Below are 15495 nucleotides of genomic sequence, written 5' to 3'. Positions count from 1 at the left end.
AAACGCTTTCTACTTCGAGTTCGCTCCGAGGCGAACAAGTCATTCTGCTTCTGGCGCTCTTTTTGCTTAATGCTCATCGGGGAACCTCTCAGGAGAGTGTGCGAAGGCGAAAATAAAATAACGATCTGAGTGAAGCTTCAAGCGAATGGTATCGCAAAAACTAAAAGGATAGCATCCCAAGACGAAGGGTGCCGAATGAGAAAAATTTAGAGAGTATATTTATTTATTATATGCTATAACACATGTAGAAAGTGTACCTATTTAGTCGAATTTAAAATCATTTTTCGTCACAAAAGTTGATACTAAAACCTTTGTACGCTGAAGGTGCGATCGTCTCTTTGTTTTGACCTCGTTAATTTTTTTTTGATTGCATTCGTTGAAACGTATATAACTGTAAGATGGAATCGTTTTCCGTATAAAGTATATATATTCTAGATCAGGGTCAATAGCCGAGTTGAGCTAGCCATATCCGTCTGTCCGTGCATCTGTCTGTCTGTCCTTTTATACAATTATTTAAAATGAGTATTAGTTAAAAAGTTAGATGAGTAAAGGGTATGTAATAGTTGAGGCACTCGACTTCAGCCCTCTCTCTTCTTTTCCAGTACATAATTGAAGTACATTTTAGGTGAAGCTTCCTTTCTTTTTTTTGTTATAATAGTTTATCTTTTTTCTGGTTGCTGTCAACAAATATAAAGTTTTAAATTTAAAAATAATAATATAACTAAGTTAAAGTGTTAGAACTAAATATTCTTATATCATGCTTACAATAGAGTTTGGATACGGACAAACAAAATTCAAAGTTTAGGTAGCGTTTATTTTTTACAATAATGTGTTATAACTCAAAAGTTAAGGTTTAAAGTTTAAACAGAAATCGTAATCGTTTTTGAGAGATGATAAAAAACTAATAAAATTTAATTTAAAAATCTTTTGGCGATAATTTTAAGCTATTGTTATAAGACAAATCACGCTAGAAAGGCGTACATAGTATTACAAAATACCTCTTAAGCGACATATAGCAAAACTCGGTAGCTTTAGTAATTCACAAGATACGGGCATACGAAATTGAGCTATTTATAGCTGTTTTTCCGCCAAGATAGAGTGTCTTAAAAAAGTGGTAGAACTAAAACGAACATTCTAAACATTTCAGGACACAAAAACCACGATTTGGAACAAGCTGACAAACAAAATAAAATTTTCGATTGGAATAGTCACCCAAAATCTTGTTTTAGGTATAACTTTTGATCGGAGCATTTTAACAAACGCGTCATTCGACGCGTATTATCAGTAAGAAAACGAATTACAATTTGTAAAGTTTTGGTATACAATCTATTAAGTTTTTGCAATACCTTTCGATTGGTGCATTACTCGGTATGGGGTATCGATTGGAGTAGTCGCCTTCGCCCACTCTCCTGGTTCGTTTCCTCACTACGTGGACTGCCGTCCACAATAACTCCACAGCAAATATATTTTATTAAACTCTGCTCTTTTATTTTCATAGGTTTGCAATTTCTTTTTAATTTCAATTTTACTTACATGCAGTAGTAAACATACTATAAGGCTGTGAGCGAGACAGAAAGATATGGAGACCCTACCCAGCAGTTCCACAATTCAGCGCTGGCACAAAATCATCATGCGGTCGACTACGACGACGTTCGCAAGGGCAAACGTAACGTGGGCAGAGCCAATCTTTCGAAAAATCTGTTTTCACCCTTAAACAAGGTAGAACGCTACAGTCAAGTACCTCGACTATCAGATACCCGTTACTCATACCCAAAGGGAAATGGAGATATCCAAGCAGCAAAGCGAGATTAAAATTCTCCACCTACCCGCGATCGCAATATATGGTTATATGGGCGTCAGACTGATTTAAGCGTTATGGGCGTTAGCAAACTTTTTTTTTTTTTGGGTCAATCGAAAGGTATTGTTGAGACTAATACATTTCAGTTAAAATTTGTTTCTAGCATGAAAATTGTGGGCGCCACAGGCTTAGGCGGATTGTAGGCGTTAGAGTGGGCATGGCACCATTTTTTTTGGGTCAATCTATAGGTATTGATAAGAACAATACATTTCAGTTAAAATTTGTATTCTAGCATTAAAACTGTATGAGCCACAATTTTGGGAGGTTTGTGGGCGTTAGAGTGGGCGTGGCACCTTGCTGAAATAAACTTACGCTGCGTATGAGGCTCAGGAATCTGCATGCTAAATCCCAATAGCTCGTTTTCCGTCGCTTAAGCCTAGTACTCACATCGACGAAAACCGCGAGCTAACCATAGGAGTGAGCGAGAGGCAAATACGCAGCTAACGTTTTTTGTAGGGTCTGTTTTTCAGCGCGGTACTCAGATAAGCTAAGGAAATACCAGAAAAAATACCTGATTTCGCTAGTGAATTTCGATGAACGCCGTTAGCCGCGGCCCAAAGAATAAGAAATTTTATCTTTGGCGGTGTCCGTAGGAAATTTAAAAATAAAAAATGCAAAAAAAATGCCTAAGGAGGTCAGTGCAGATGAAAAAGGACGCCTAATCCAAGCTGTTGCCCGTTATTGTGGGACTTGACCGACAGGAAGCAATACCACAGCGGGGCAAATCCGCACAATAGTTAAAGTACTGGAGGAGATCCAATAGTTAATCCTAGTGGGAAGGAACATGGGACATCGCTCGATCTCCGACGAGCTCTCCATTGAGGAACCACCGGACTCCACCTCCACCAGCTACTTGGCGGCTAAAGCGGAGATGGACGACGCGCCGGCTTCTATAGGGAGGAACGCGGATACCTCAGAAACTATCAAAGATAGAGAATTGGGTTTTAGATTCCGTAGCCTTGTACGCAGCGCAAGTTTGTTATGCGAATATGCCATCACCACTCTAACGCCCACAAAGCGCCCAAACCTGTGGCGCCCACAATTTTCATGTTAGAAACAAATTTTAACTGAAATGTATTGGTCTCAACAATACCTAACGATTGATTCAAAAAAAATTTGCCACGCCCTCTCTAACGCCCAGAAATCGCCTAAGCCTGTGGCGCCCACAATTTTCATGCTAGAAAAAATTTTTAACTGAAATGTATTAGTCTCGTCAATACCTATTGAATGACCCCAAAAGAAGTTTGCCACGCCCACTCTAACGCCCACAGCGCTTATATCTGTCTACCACCCACATAACCATATTGAGACCGCGGGTAGGTTTCAATCTCGCTTTGCTGCTTGCATATTTCCATTTTCCTTTTGTCCCTTTAGCTGAGTAACGGGTATCTAATAGTCGACGTACTCGACTTTAGCGTTCTTCCTTGTTATACCCTTGCAGAGGGTATATTGATTCCAGTCAGAAGTTTGCAACGCAGTGAAGGAGATGTTTCCGACCCCATAAAGTATATATATTCTTGATCAGCATGACTAGACGAGTCGATCTAGCCATGTCCGTCTGTCCGTCCGTTTCTACGCAAACTAGTCTCTAAGTTTTTTTTTTTAATTATATCTTTGGTGTTTTTTAACATATAACCTCCTAAGCTCAGAACAAACATTTTTTTAAATAGTTTTGAATTTCGAATTAAATTTTATCAAAATCGGACGACTATATCATATAGCTGCCATAGGAACGATCGAAAAATTGGTGGGAAAATAATATGAAACAAATTATAGCTTCGGTGTTTTTTAGCATATAACCTTCTACGCTTGGAAATAACAATTTTAAATTAGTTCTGAATTTCGAATTTATTTTTATCCAAATCGGACGACTATATAATATAGCTGCCATAGGAACGATCGGATAATTGGTGGGAAAATAATATGAAAGAAATTATAGCTGCGGTGTTTTTTAACATATAACTTCCTACGCTTGGAAATAACATTTTTTAATAAGTTCTGAATTTCGAATTTAATTTTATCAAAATCGGACAACTATATCATATAGCTGCCATAGGAACGACCGGGAAATTGGCTGGAAAATAATATGAAACAAATTATAGCTTCGGTGTTTTTATACCCGTTACTCGTAGAGTAAAAGGGTATACTAGATTCGTCGGAAAGTATGTAACAGGCAGAAGGAAGCGTTTCCGACCCCATAAAGTATATATATTCTTGATCAGGATCACTAGCCGAGTCGATCTAGCCATGTCCGTCTGTCCGTCTGTCCGTCTGTCCGTCTGTCCGTCTGTCCGTCTGTCCGTATGAACGCTGAGATCTCGGAAACTATGAGAGTTACAATACTGGGATTAGGCACGCAGATTCCTGAGATTCCTGCGCAGCGCAAGTTTGTTTCAGTAGAGTGCCACGCCCACTCTAACGCCCACAAACCGCCCAAAACTGTAACTCCTACAGTTTTGATGCTAGATAAAAAATTTTAACTGAAATGTATTGTTCTCATCAATACCTATCGATTGACCTAAAAAAAAGTTTGCCACGCCCACTTTAACGCCCACAAACCGCGAAAACCTGTGACGCCCACAATTTTCATGCTAGATAAAAAATTTTAACTGAAATGTATTGGTCTCGTCGATACCTATCGATTGATCCAAAAAAAAATTTGCCACTCCCACTCTAACGCCCATAACGCTTAAATCTGTATTCCGCCGGTAGGTGGCGCATTTTAATCTCGCTTTGCTGCTTGCATATCTCCATATAGCTGAGTAACGGGTATCTGATAGTCGAGGTACTCGACTATAGCGTTCTTCCTTGTTTGACATATTTTCTTATTGGGAATTTTATTTTTTGTATTTTTAAATTTAATAATTATAACTGCAAGGGTATACAAACTTCGGCTTGCCGAAGTTAACTTCCTTTCTTCTTTTCTATGACTTAGAGCATTGTTAACCATTTTACGGGAACATTGCAACTCCTTTGAAATCTCCGTTATAGTCCTTCCAGATTATTTAAGGATCTGGACGACTTCTCTCTTTGCCGCGAGCACATGGGCCCTTTAGCCATCGTGACCCCAACTTGTTCTTCTCTCTCAACTAAAAAAAGAATTGTCAGATCATTTAATGCACCAAAAACTAATTAGTTTTGAGCAAACGGATAGATAATGATGAGTGTGTTAAACTTGTGACCAACCTACTTTGCATTTAATTTCAGTAAAAGGAGTGCCAAAAAGAAACGGTAAAAGCTATAGCGGCGAGATTAACTGAGCACGTTGTTCTATTTATATATCAAATTTTTGTGAAGAGAGAGAGGCGAAAAGGCAAGTGGTAAAGGAGATATCCTTAAGAGAAAATGCAGTATGCATGGTGTGCTAAACTTGTGGCCACCACTTTAAGTAGCCCTTAGTTCTTCTGGGATTGCGAACTCTCCTTTCCTTTAGTATAAATGGTCCAGCGTAATCACATCCTGAGTGCTGGAAGGGTAAAGCCTCCTTTATACGGATGCCTGGTTGATCGGCCATGAATTGGTGCTCCGTGAGTTTACGTTGGCGAAAGCTTTTTATGTAGTTGTGAATCAGATTCCTTATCAGGTTTCGCGCACCAAAGATCCAGTCAGCAGCAAAGAATACGATCAACATGAATCTCTTCAAGGCTTAGCATTTTTCCATTTGTTAGCAGATTTAATGCCCTCGATATTTTGGATAAAGCGTAATGTGTAGGCTACAACGCGTACCAGTTTTGTCCAGGACCCAATGCTTCTATTGGTGACAATGGGCAGCATTCCTGAGTGGTTAACTTTTTCTTTTTCGTGGTTTTCTGAAAGAGAAGAACAGAACTTTGTACATCTCATCTACATATACTGCGAGCATTTCAGGATCTTGCAGCCATGAAGGTCCCATCCACCATATGTCGAAATGGAGAAGGTCTGCAGCAACCATTCCCCGTGTGGCGCGGTCCGCCGGTTTCTCCTTTGTGTTTACATGATGCGATGCATTGAGGGTAAGGCATCGAGTATTTCAGAGGTTCTATTAACCGCAAGTGTTTTGAGCTTAGATGGTGGATGTGAAAGCTAAGCCAAAACTATGGTTGAGTCCCACCATGCAAGTTATCCAACCCATGAAACTGTTCCACTTGTGGATTTAATAACAATAATAACAATTTTGAAAATTCAATCTCAGCGATATTGCCTTTGCCTTCAGCGATATTTCCTTTGCCTTTGTTTAAGGTTCTTCCCTTGCCTTTGCCATTAAATTCGAAGGCTGTCCTGCTACGATAAACCAATCGTAAAGTAAACACAAGCTTCCGTTCGAAACCCAATCTCTTACGATCGAAGCCCAATCTTTAAAGATTAAAACTTAAAGTGTCTTGTGTCTTAGTGTAACAATGAGTAAAGTGAATTAAAGCCTAACACCAATAAAATTAAAATACCAAAATATTTTTTTTTAATCAGCGTCTATTCATAGTCGGGGCTGCGTCATTAAAAGGTCAAAAAGAACAATTTAATAAAAATATATTAAGTTTAAAAACGGAATTCGCCCCATCCACCAACGACTCGTATAAAAGGTAAACTAATCGTTTTAAATTTAAATGAAAAACAATGAATGAAAGAATCCATTTAAAAGTATTAAGTTGATTAAACAGTGGACCGAAGATCTAACTCACAAGAAAAACACCAAGAACACTATAAAAACAAATGAATTCAGAACGCAAAAATAATAAAATTTGCTAAAACTAAAAAAAAAAAAAAAAACAAGAGAAAGCAACTCGGGAAAAACAAAACAAGGAAGGAAGGGATGAAGGGTGTTCGGCAACAACACTGGAAAAAATTTTTCCCAACAAATGGAAGGAAGACCCCGTTGGGGAGTATCGTGTGGAAAAATATAAAATTTTATTTAAAACAAAATTTAATATTTAAACATATAAAAAAAATTGATTAAAATCAGTAAGATCTTTTTACAATTAAATTAAAAGAAAACAATCTGAAAAATGTAATAAAATAATATTGGAAAAAAAATTTAACAATGGCAATCGGAGGTTCAACTATTTTTTCTGCGGGTGGCTTGGCTCCAGCAACCAACTTAACAGTTGAATTAATAGATTAATATATGTTTAATTGAGCGAAGTGACAAAGAAAATTGATGATTTAGAAGAAAATTTCGCTACATATGCAAACGCAGTGGAGAAATATATAAAATTCATGAAATCGACCCAACTATAAAATGTGAAGCAACTCTTAACGTAATAAAATCATTACCAAAATTCACATGTGAACCAACTCAACACGTAGGTTGATGGGAAGCTGCATAAACTGCAATTACTCTTTAAAAAATTCAGAGCCAGTAGTATTTTATTGTTTTAACAACTTTAAGAAAAAAAATCATGGGAGCTCCTTACTAATCACGGCACCGTTTTAAGTTTTCAAGCAATCTTGTTTAGATTGGAAATACATACACGACCAATTCATATTCTTGAATCAGAATTAAGTATCCTTAGACAGGGATATGAATGACAGGGATGAAGTCAATACACCATAATGACATACGGAAAGGACAACGTAATTTCCAGGGAAACAAACAAAACTGTAAGGAGAAAAGCTCAACGAATTTCCGTCTCTGGTCTAAATGGATCAATCTCAGAAACCCTTTTCTCAATAAATCCAATGGACTTGCCCAATGCTTTGGCAAAGGTCAAGGAATTGGAATCTAACAATTTCCGTGCTCGATTTTCAAACAAGTATTATGGTTTTAAAAATGAAAATAAGAATGAAACAAGAATCAACTTAAGATTTTCAACAAATTCCAAGCAGAACAATAATACTAAGGGAACAGAAAATAATTGGAATTATAATCAAAATAACAATTGGCCACAAAATATAAATTTTTTGCAAAGAATAATCAGAATAACAACCACAAAAAAGCAATTATCGAGCCAATCGTTCACCTATCGCTCCAAAATCAAAACAAACCTAGTAATAATTGGCAGGCAAATAATAAACTGACGTTATGCATAACAACTTGCACCAAATTCTTACGGTCCCCAACACTGAAAATTTAAAATAACGTTTAACGGCCGCTGCTCCCGAATACTGAACTTGGGTATATACGTTTAAAAATCTGTTAAAAATCGGATTACTAACGGATTGTCGTGATCAATGGCGCATATTCTCCGTTATGGTTCAGCCTTCAAGAAAACAACATAAAACTAATTTTTACGCGTGTATTTTTAAAGAAGCCATTTATGCCAGCGTTTTTGATTTTTTTCCAGTTTTTTCAACTTTGACGAAGTGTAGCTTTTGAACTAATGAATGGAACTTAATGATGTGTATAAAAAAGTTAAAGGGCATTCTATTGCCTGTGAAATGAGTCTTTGATGACCGAATTCGGTTTATCACAACTCGAGTTAGAAAATAAAAAAGTGCGAAAAACGTTTTTTACACTTAAAAAAAATTGGTACCATAGAAAAAATTTTAAGTGCCCTTTTCTTAATCAGGGAGATGTATCTTACCGGAAAACAAAGGTTTCCTGAAAGGCGTATTTCATCAATTTTCTTTTGTAAACTGGTGTAATCGATGCAGATTTAATAATAATTATTATCAAAACAAAAATAGTTCAATCTATTATCTTACAAACCATACCAGGGAGCTAACTTAAGCTCAAACAAGAACGGAAGTTAGCTTCGGCAAGACGAAGTTGGTATTCCCTTGCAGTTATATTTACTAAATTTTATTAAAAATTCTTAAAAATACAAAAAATGATATTTCCAATAGTATAAGATAATATGTCAAAAAAGACCGAAGAAATAATTTGTTTTATATTATTTCCCCACCAATTTTCCGATCGTTCCTATGGCAGCTATATGGTATAGTCGTCCGATTTTTATAACTAATTAAAAAATGTCCAAGCGTCGGAGGTTATTTGTTAAAAAACACCAAATATATAATTTTTTAAAATTTTTTTCCGATTATACTTATGGAGTTATAAGTTATAGTTGTCCGATACGGCTAGTTCCGACTTATATACTACCTGCAAAAGAAAGAAAACTTTTGGAAAAGTTTCAGCCCGATAGCTTTAAAACGGAGAGACTAGTTTGCTTAAAAAAGGACAGACAGACGGACATGGCTAGATCGATTCGTCTAGTGATGTTAATCAAGAATATATATACTTTGTGGGGTCGGAAACGTCTCCTTCACTGCGTTGCAAACTTCTGAATGAAATCATAATACCTTCAAGGGTATAAAAAGTGCACCAGAAGGAACAGTTAATCAGCATGATTAAAAAGTAACAAGATTAAATAATATCAATGAAGATCATTTTTAGATCAAACCCCTGCAAAGGAATGCCTTATTTAAAAAGAGTGGGCAGAAAAACTAAAAAGGAGTTAAAAATTTTTTTTTTGTTCTAGTTGAATGTGAATCCCAAGGAGAAGCGGAGAATATTTTGAAGAATGGTCATAAATTGCGAGGAAGTCAAACATAAATGTATTAGATGTACATAGTCCTATGTTAGAATGTAGTAATCTTGCAGGTGCAAATGCAAATGAAGAGGCCGATACCACAAAGAGACTGGAGATCAGAATATTGTCCTATAACGTGGCAGGAATAAAAAACAAGGAATACCTGCACATACTGCCCGTGTATATTAATTGCCATCATTGGGAAAGAGATTCTGGGAAGTTATACGTGGTTTTAGCCATGCTTGATTGAATGAATGTGCACTGATCATAAGAGATAGTAACGCAAGGCTGGGAGAAGCTCAACTTCACGGATTTGACCAAGTCACAAGCTCCCCCAATGAAGCCCGCAATGCCAAAGACAAAGTGACAGACGCCAACGGCCAGCACCTTATGGACTTGATCGAGCTGTTTGGCTTCACGGTGGTCAATGGAAGATCGTCAAGCGATCCTTTGGGCGATTACACTTTTATGAGAGGTGAAGCTTGGTCCCCCATCGACCTATGTATGGCACGCGGTACATGGATAGAAACTATCAAAGACTTCAAAGTGAGCAGTCAAATATACTCTGATCATCTCCCGCTGGAAGTTACAGTCATTCTCTCCACAACATCGAACGCAGTCACAGCGCCGCTTAGACTTCTACCGAGTCTGATTTGGCGCAATCGAGAGAGTGAAAACTATAGGACAAAGTTGTGCCGAAACCTGGCAACAAATTGTGTGGCAGATTTGAGAACCCCTGACGAAATTGGAGGATTTCTTACAGAGTTTATTACCAAAGTCGTAAATAATCGAGGCCAAAGAAAGCCCACAGACTTTAAACAAGAGAGGTACAGGTATAACGGAGTAGTGTGAGGCAGCTCGAATACTTTCTTTGCACTTGCTAAGGCAGGCGAAATCAACAAATCATGAAGCAAACGCTCGGACGCAATTTTACATCAACCTAGGGCTAGAAGTGGAAAATGTTCTTGCGATGTAGAAAGGAAAGCACCCGGGCCCGACAGGGAACAATCGGAATTCAATTTAAAGCCATCCTTGTCACTGCATTTAACAAGTAATTGGAATCGGAAACCGTCCCAAGGTGCTTTCAAAAAGCTATAATTTTTCCCATCCTTAAGATAGGCGACCCGAAAGTGATATCTAACTTCAGAGGAATCTCTTTTCAAAATGCGTTAGCTAAGGTCTTCTCTGCGTTACTACTCGATCGGATTTAAAACTGGTTAAAAGACTACAATATTCTAACTGAATTCCAAGCCGGTGTCGATATTAGAGGATATTCGACAGTAGACAGCATTTTCAGTCTTACGAGTATGGCAAGGTCATATATCGACAGCGGAAAAAAGTTATACGCGTTCTTTGTAGATTTCAGAGCTGCCTTTTACTCTATAAACAGAAGAACCCTAACCTACAAGCTCACCAATATCGGCATATCAACCACATTTTTAAACGTCCTTCAAAGCTTGTACACGGATAACTTGGCGGCAGTGTGGGATGGAGAACAACCGTGGCTTACCACGGAAGCTGAAGTTAAGCAAGGATTTCTACTCAGCCCCCGTCTGTTTTCCCTGTTTTTAAAAGACATCACGGATAGCCTGCCTTGCGGTATTCAAATAGGCGGGTGCGCGATTAAGGAGTTGCTGTATACAGATGACATTGTGTTCCTCGCCGAATCCCCCGTCGAACTGCAAACAATGATTAATGCTCTACACAAATACTGTTTGTTGTGGGGACTGTTAAAAAACACCGAGAAATCAAAAGTTCTGATCTTCAAGAGGCTCCAAGGCTAGCACAAAACGAAAAGTGGAATTTAGGGTTCAGGTAGAAGTTGTCAAGTCGTAAAAGTATCTGGGAGTCTGGATTTACCACAACGGTCGTTTCAACAACCATTTGCTGGATAAACTTCGAGATGCAAAACTGGCCATAAACTGCGCATGGAAATTGCTGCTAGAAAAAAAGGATGTGCCAATGAGTAGCAAGTACAAGCTGTTTAGTGCAGCAACGCGTTCAATCCTTTGTTACGGCGCGCAGGTCTGGGGCATCTCACCTTAAGAAGAAGTTGAAAGCCTTCTAAGATTTTCTTAAAGAAAATTTTTCATCTACCCAGATTTAACCCGAACAGGTTCCAATATCTTGAAACAGGACTGTCGCCGCTGCATATCTTTACATAGGCTGCCACAAATTCTAGCGAACTATTTGGTGCAGGAACGTATGCAATAGGTCATAGAATGGGAGACGCTTGCCGAGACCTTCGGAGAAAGGCTACAGCTAGGCGATCATTCACAATGGTCGCAATGGGCGAAAAGTACGAGTATTTTAGTACATGTGGAAGAAACCTATAGGACTCAGTTCAAAACGGAATCAAGGAGAAGCACAGCTCGGCTGAGTCATAGGTCCCCTGAATATGATCTGGGAGTTAAAAACTATTTTACTGACGCTTTCACTGTGGAGAAGATCCATACATGGCCAGTGGAGAAATCCTCCTACTAAGCTATATCCCAAACGTGACAGCCAGCGACACTTTGTGCCCAATCTGCAATATGAGGGAGCAGGAAAACGACGTGCACTTTATAGGACGATTGGACATCTGGGGAAGATCCGGGCAGTCAGGTGTAGTACACTATGCAGTTTTGACAATGGGAAAGCGGAGATCGACAGACGGTTAAAATAACCAAGACGATATATTTTTTTCTTTTTTTTAAATCGATTCTTGTATTTATAACAAGGAAGAACGCTATAGTCGAGTACCTCGACTATCAGATACCCGTTACTCAGCCAATGGGACCGAACGGAAATGGAGATATGCAAGCAGAAAAGCGAGATTGAAATGCGCCACCTACCCGTGATCTCAATATATGCTTATGTGGGCGGTAGACAGATTTAAGCGTTATGCGCGTTAGAGTGGGCGTGGCAAACTTTTTTTTGAATCAGTCGATAGGTATTGACGATACCAATCAATTTTAGTTAAAATTTTTTATCTAGCATGAAAATAGGGGGCGGCACAGGTTTGGTCGGTGTGTGGGCGTTAGAGTGGGCGTTGCAATCTATTTTTTAATGAATCGACAGCTACTGAGGAGACTAATACATTTCAGTTAAAATTTTTTAGCATGAACATTGTGGGCGCCGCAGGCTTGGGCGGTTTGTGGGCTTTAGAGTGGGCGTGGCATATTCGCGTAACAAACATGCGCTGCATACAAGGCTACGGAATTTAAATCTGAGATCCCAATTCTCTTTCTTTGATAGTTTTCGAGATGTCCGCGTTCATATTTACGATTTTTTGAAGTTTGTGGGCGGTTTGTGGGCGTTAAAGAGGGCGTGCAAATTTTTTTTATTTAACAAGAACAATACAAGAACAATGGATTTAAAATTGTAGGAACTACCAATATTCATGAGATAACAATATTAAACTGTTAAATCTGTGTTTATATTCTTCATTTAATACTTTGTGGTGTATCTTTTATTGAAAATAACATCTGCGCAGCGTCTTGGCATGGGGTCAACTAGGTTCTTGCATCGCTTTATGGAAATTTGAGTCCAGGACTCCTTAATTACTCCCCAAAGGGATCCAATGGATGTTGGTTTTGATGCAGCGACTGCCTTCTTGACGTCCGACCATAGATTCTCTGTTGGATTACGGTCTGGAGACTTCGGAGGCCACTCCATAACGGTCAAAGAGTTGTCCCCAAACCTTTTCTTTGCCTTCTTTCTGGTATGTTTGGGGTCATTATCTTGTTGGAAAACCCACACGAGCGGCATTTCATACTCTGCGAAAGGTAGCATAATGGTATCCATGATATCCACGTATACGTGCTGATCCATGATGGCCTTGATCCAATGTATCGGGCCTACTCCTTAATAGGAAAAGCAGGCCCATACCATCACACTACGCCCTACATGCTTTATGGTCCTTGTGGTGTACTGGGGCTTAAACTCCGAGTTCTCTGGACGTCTGAAATACGATCTGGATTCTTTTCCACCAAACATAATATCCTTGCTCTCACCTGACCGTAAAATATTCCTCCACTGATCGGGTGACCAATTTGCATGATCCTTGGCAAACTTCATTCGCTTAGAAATATGTCTGGCACTCGAAAGTGGTACCTTTCTCGGGCTAAAGGCTTTTAGGTTATGTTTCCTAAGATATGTAGGCACAGTTTGCACCGTCGCATTTATTTTAAGCTCCTTTTTAAGTTCAGTAGCAGATTTGAAAGGATCCTTCTTGCTCTGACATATCAATCGATTGACGTGAAGGGGGGGTCATAGATTGGTTTCGTCCTCGTATTTCAGGATTTTCTTTATAGGTTAGTCATTAATAGGTTAATCATTTTATTTATAAATCCGACCAATCGACCAACTACTCTGTAAGATTTTCCTCAGTGCAATGCTTTCCACGTTCCATTTCAATGGTATTATCAAACTTTTTATGTTCAAAGTATTGCATTATAGATAAATTTAATTGACTCGTGCTTTGTATTAAGGCTATTCGGCAAAATATGGGGTTTTTGCTAATAAATGTTGTAGTGGTGCTATTTTTTTTCGGCTACTTTTGGGATTTTTTAATAAAACTCTTAAAAATAAATTTATAGGCAGGATTTAAAAATAAGCTAACACATTTTTTCGTTAGAAAGAATACTAAAGAATACAAAAAAATTTTGTGTTGAAAAAAAACAAGCACTGAAAACTATTTTATTTTACCCAGAAGAAAATGTATTGAAGTGGTGCTATTATTTTTTTCGCCACTGTATATATAGCCGTTTTCTCGAGAAACTATATAATTTTTCGAAAAGTGGTAGAAGTAAAGTTTCTTCTATTAAACTGTTTAACATCATCTTAAGATTCCAGGACCTTCCATTGGAGTTTGTGTTGTAAAAAGACCACCCATTTTTCGCCATTTTTGTTGATTAATAACTTTGACACGAGACTTTTTATAACAATGTGTCGTCAATGTGTCAGAAGAAAAGCAAAAAAAAATCTATATAAAAAAAACTTTTGTTTATGATTTTTAAACGGTGGTGTTTTGACAAATTATGTTAGAAAGACGTACAAAGTACTTCAAAATACATTTTTAACGACTAACAGCACAAGTCTGAAGCTTTGGTAGTTCACAAGTTACGGGTGTACAAAATTTAGCTATTAATAGCTATTTTCTCGTTTAACATCGTCTAGAATTTCCAGGACTGTAAAGTAATATTTTGGAACAAACTGACAAAATAAAATTGAGTCACCCAAAATCTTGTTTTGCGTATTATTTTTTAACTGAGAATACAAGTAGGTTAATAGCGGGGGTATTTTTCCCCACCGGCCCCAACAGACCAAATCATTGCTCCTTTTCCCAAACCAATTAATTTTTTTTAAGTGTTGGTATCAATCCTTTTAGTTTTTGCAATACCTTTTGATTGATGTATCTCTCGAAAAAATCGGACGATTGCAGTAGATTTTCATTTCTTCGTGTATATATAGTAGTCGCCTTCCCACACCCTCCTGGTGCGCTTCGTCACTACGTGGGCTGCCGTCCACAGTTATTTCTCGGGTAGTTTCGAAAGGTAGATCTGTATTTCTGTGTTGTTTTCGCAATGTTACAAATTGCACATCTGGGAAACAGTATTCTTCTTTAAACCAACTGACTGTATTTCAATTCCTGGGAGTAATAAACCTTAATGTCTTTTAAATATCGTTTTTTTATGTAAGAATGTCTTCTAATTTTGTGGTGCTAATTTTGTCAGATGAATTGGGCTTATTATTTCCACATAAGCTAGTTTGAATATAAGGAAGTCTGAATCATTATGAAAATATATTGCGCTCCCTTTGTGCATAAATATTCTTTAATTATGCCTTTTGCGAAAGTATCTGTCATAAACTTGTAAGTTATTTTATTTTTAGTTCATAAAAATAGTGTGTTACATTCCTAATGTCTTCATTTCCTTTTATTAGTTATAATTGTTAGAGAAATAGAGAAGGTAACAATGTCGGAAAAAATGTGTATGAAAAAAGAAAAATGTGGCTCAAATTCATGTTTCTAAACATTTTCAAAAAATCGTAAAAAATATAAGCAAAATGATTTTTGAAAAATTCCTTTTGCAGTTACTATTATTTTTGTTTCAAGACACTTTTTGCATCAAAAAATTTAAGTTTTCAAGTCGAAAAAAAAAGTTTAAAAAGTAGATGTTTACACAAATTCGTCCTTTTCAATAAGTACTG

This window comes from Drosophila suzukii, chromosome 3 (assembly GCF_043229965.1).
Source record: "Drosophila suzukii chromosome 3, CBGP_Dsuzu_IsoJpt1.0, whole genome shotgun sequence".
In the NCBI taxonomy this organism is placed as follows: domain Eukaryota; kingdom Metazoa; phylum Arthropoda; class Insecta; order Diptera; family Drosophilidae; genus Drosophila; species Drosophila suzukii.
This window is presented reverse-complemented; position numbering follows the sequence as displayed.